This window comes from Brienomyrus brachyistius, chromosome 5 (genome assembly GCF_023856365.1).
Source record: "Brienomyrus brachyistius isolate T26 chromosome 5, BBRACH_0.4, whole genome shotgun sequence".
In the NCBI taxonomy this organism is placed as follows: Eukaryota; Metazoa; Chordata; class Actinopteri; order Osteoglossiformes; family Mormyridae; genus Brienomyrus; species Brienomyrus brachyistius.
The window spans coordinates 18,125,455-18,129,721 of record NC_064537.1 but is presented as its reverse complement, the minus strand read 5'-3'; positions in this window follow the sequence as shown (position 1 = coordinate 18,129,721).

Sequence of the window (4,267 nt, the reverse complement as noted above, 5' to 3'; positions counted from 1 at the left end):
TTCAATCCACCTCCGACCGCCCACATCCGGTTCGTCTCTCCGCTCCGTGTCAGCGCTTGCAGTTTAACCCCGTCCGAGTGGGGAAGCTGCGCCTTGCTTTTTATTTACTTCAGCGGGGCCCTAGTTTACACTTCAGAGACTTTTTTTGTAAACGTGCAGTACATTTATGAATTTCTGCCAATTAATGATAGACCTACTGAAATTTTTAAATGGCCTTTCAGTTGCCAACTGGTAACAAGGCGATTAATCTGGTTATGTGTTTGGTGCTTATATTACCAATAACGACTTGCATTACTACAGGAAATCGGTCATCATATGACGATATTTCAAAGATATTTCCGCGTAACGTGTATTAAGTACAAATGTCGAAAAAATGTAGTGTTGCGCAATTGTACGGGGGTCTGTTTGCAATCTACAAGTTACAAGTATTTCTCCTTCATTCTGTTTCAGCGTCTTATATAATTTCTGTGTATAAGGGAGAGTGAATTTTTAGAGGACACGGTATCAAAGAAGAAATGTTTCTATTTTATAATATTAGTTCCGTGCAGAAATATTCAAACATTCATTAAATCTCATATGGGTTATTATACACACTAAAGAATTAACTGAAAACAACGTCATGTTATTAAATATACCACTTTTTCAGTATTTTATGAAATATTACGCGTTTGCAAAAGTCCTGCAACAAAAAGGTCAAACCATTTAGTTTGGAAAGGTACTTGAAGTGAATATTGTTGCACTGGCAACATATTTCGATATATGGGATCTTCCCAGAAGCCGAAATTTTTTAGCCTTCCTATATATGCCCCTATGAGAACCCACATAAACCAAACCCTGCTGCAAGTTTTCCAGCTTCCGTTGCTTAGGCGTATAGAATAGTACAGTACTTCTATAAATCAGGCGGTGCAACAATACTACTGTCCCTAAAGCATATTGGATTAGATTTACGGTTATTGTAACAAAAATCTTTTTTTTTTTTTTTTTTTTATCTTTTACGATTTCTCCGCCAGTACACTGCAAAATCAGCAGTGTTCACTTAGCAGTGGGTGTGTTACCATCTTAACAGCTGATTTCGGTGTTTCACTGGCATAGCATAGTTCTCCATTTCGCAGCAGCCCAGGTTCAAAATCTGCGAAAGATGATTCTAACACGTTATTCCTAGATGATGAGATCAACAACTTATTCACAGGATATAGAAAAGTAACGTGTGTTTGTGTGTGTATATATATATATATATATATATATATATATATATATATATATATATATATATATATATACATATATACTGAACAAAAATATAAACGCAACACTCTTGTTTCTGCTCCCATTTTTCATGAGATGGACTTAAAGACCTACAATTCATTCCAGATACACAATATTACCATTTCTCTCAAACATTTCTCACAAATCAGTCTAAATGTGTGATAGTGAGCACTTCTGCTTTGCTGAGATAATCCATCCCACCTCACAGGTGTGCCACATCAAGATGCTGATCTGACATCATGGGTAGTGCACAGGTGTACCTTATACTGCCCACAATAAAAGGCCACCTTGGAATGTGCAGTTTTTTGCTTTATTGGGGGTCTGGGGACTCAGAACCGGTCAGTATCTGGTGTGACCACCATTTGCCTCATGCAATGCAACACATCTTCTTCGCATAGAGTTTATCAGATTGTCAATTGTGGCCTGTGGAATGTTGGTCCACTCCTCTTCAATGGCTGTGCGAAGTTGTTGGATATTAGTGGGAACTGGTACACGCTGTCGTATACGCCGGTCAAGCACATCCCAAACATGCTCAACGGGTGACATGTCCGGTGAGTATGCTGGCCATGCAAGAACTGGGACATTTTCAGCTTCCAAGAACTGTGTACAGATCCTTGCAACATGGGGCCGTGCATTATCTGTCTGAGTGGCTGGTCTCAGACGATCTTGGAGGTGAACCTGCTGGATGTGGAGGTCCTGGGCTGGTGTGGTTACACGTGGTCTGCGGTTGTGAGGCCGGTTGGATGTACTGCCATATTCTCTGAAACGCCTTTGGAGACGGCTTATGGTTGAGAAATGAACATTCAATGCACGAGCAACAGATCTGGTTGACATTCCTGCTGTCAGCATGCCAATTGCACGCTCCCTCAATGCTTGTGGCATCTGTGGCATTTTGCTGTGAGACAAAACTGCACATTCCAGGGTGGCCTTTTATTGTGGGCAGTATAAGGTACACCTGTGCACTACCCATGATGTCAGATCAGCATCTTGATGTGGCACACCTGTGAGGTGGGATGGATTATCTCAGCAAAGCAGAAGTGCTCACTATCACACATTTAGACTGATTTGTGAGAAATGTTTGAGAGAAATGGTAATATTGTGTATCTGGAATGAATTGTAGATCTTTAAGTCCATCTCATGAAAAATGGGAGCAAAAACAAAAGTGTTGCGTTTATATTTTTTGTTCAGTGTATATATATATATATATATACACACACACACACACACACACACACACACACACACACACACACACACAAATATACATACTCGTTAATGTGAATCCGAGGAAAATAAAAAAGGCCGTGAACTTCGAAAAACAGATATTTTTGATCTGTAGATACTCATTTTGCAGACCTTTGGTCTATCAACGTGTTTCACTTTGAAAATGATCTATATAAATAAACCGATTAGATATTTTTCATGCATGATCAGCTTTCCAAGTTGGCCTACATAAAGTCAACTAAATGTATGTTATTTCATTTTTTTGCAGATTAGACGGAGATATTTTGGTAGTTTTAATAAGTATTATGATTGAACGAATATATCTAGTCAGTGATCCAATACAGGTACTTGAAAATATGAAATATCAGTGTATTATAGTTCTTTTTACTTAACCATGTGTAATTTATGAAACACAAGTGCGTTAATATAAAGTATTATGGAGTTGAAGTTTATTTTGAATTGACTAATTGTAAACAACAGAGAACGACTAAGAACAGTATTTTAAAAAAAAATTCGATCCTGGCGCCATCTCTTGGTCAAACTATGTCACTGCACTACTTCAGGCTTACGGCAGCGTGCAAAGCATGAAGCCAAGCAATCTAGATTGTCCTCAGGATACAAGCAGAAGGTGACTGGGTTGTGCAGGGGAAGGCAACCCTGATCCTGGAGTACTGGAATCCAGCAGGTTTTCTATCCGACCTGGTTTTGCGCAAACATCAACTCATCAGGAGGGATAAAAAAAAAAAAAAAACAGCTAGATACCAGAACTCCAGGATTCAGCTTCTGTCTCAGCTCTGTGTGTTATGTTACGTGTGATATGTGTCTGTGGGTATTCGCGTGCTCACCAAGGCTCTGTGTACTAACTCAGCAACACAGAGAATTCCCCACACTCTTTTGCATCTTTCGTTTAAGCAGCAAGAGAGTTTAAACTATGTACAGAATCAAAATCGTGAGCGAAAAAGGTGGTCATTGAACATTTGGCATTTCATTGGTTATGAAACACCATTTTGTCCAGGTGAAAACATTACAATCGCTTTCATGTAACGATTTCGGTTTTAATTAAAATTCATTTCATAGCATTAAAAGGAAATTGCTCTGTACAATTAAGCCAAGTAAAAGGTTACAGGTCACACGCGTCTGACACCCATCTCAGTCCGAGGTCTTGACTAATTACATAAAGCATTCTCAAGGGCGTCGTTTGCAAAATCCAGTTGTTTTGTCTGTAAACAATCTGGTTGCATCTTGCATGCACAGGTCACCTTTCTGCAGGGTGGTTGTTCCCCCCCCCCTCCAAAAAAAAAGTCTCATATTGCTAACCTTGGTGAAAAAGGCTAGTCTTTGCTGGTAAAACCAGCAAAGTAGCGCACCATCTTCAGATAAACTGAAAACTTCAGCTACTTTAGAAATTGCGCGAGATTGAAAATTCCGAAATCTAAAATGTATTAAAAATAGAAAAAAAGTTTCATTCTTAGTTGATCGGAGCTGCGTCCACATTTACGAGCACGTTCGCAAGTTAGCTGTGCCATGCTGCCTGGGACAGGCTTCAGCATCCCATAATTCTGGTCAGGAATAAAAGCCTGAAAAGTGGATGTGCGGAGAATCACAGTGTTTCTCAAAAGCACAACCTGAACTCTCGATGTAAAAACCAGTAGGGGCTAATTCGGAAACTGGAAACACGAACCTCTGTCAGACCAGTCTGGGGATTCTGCAGACATTTCATGATGATTGGAGGGAAGAAAAGCAGACGGCTTTTTATACCAGACAGATACATCACTGG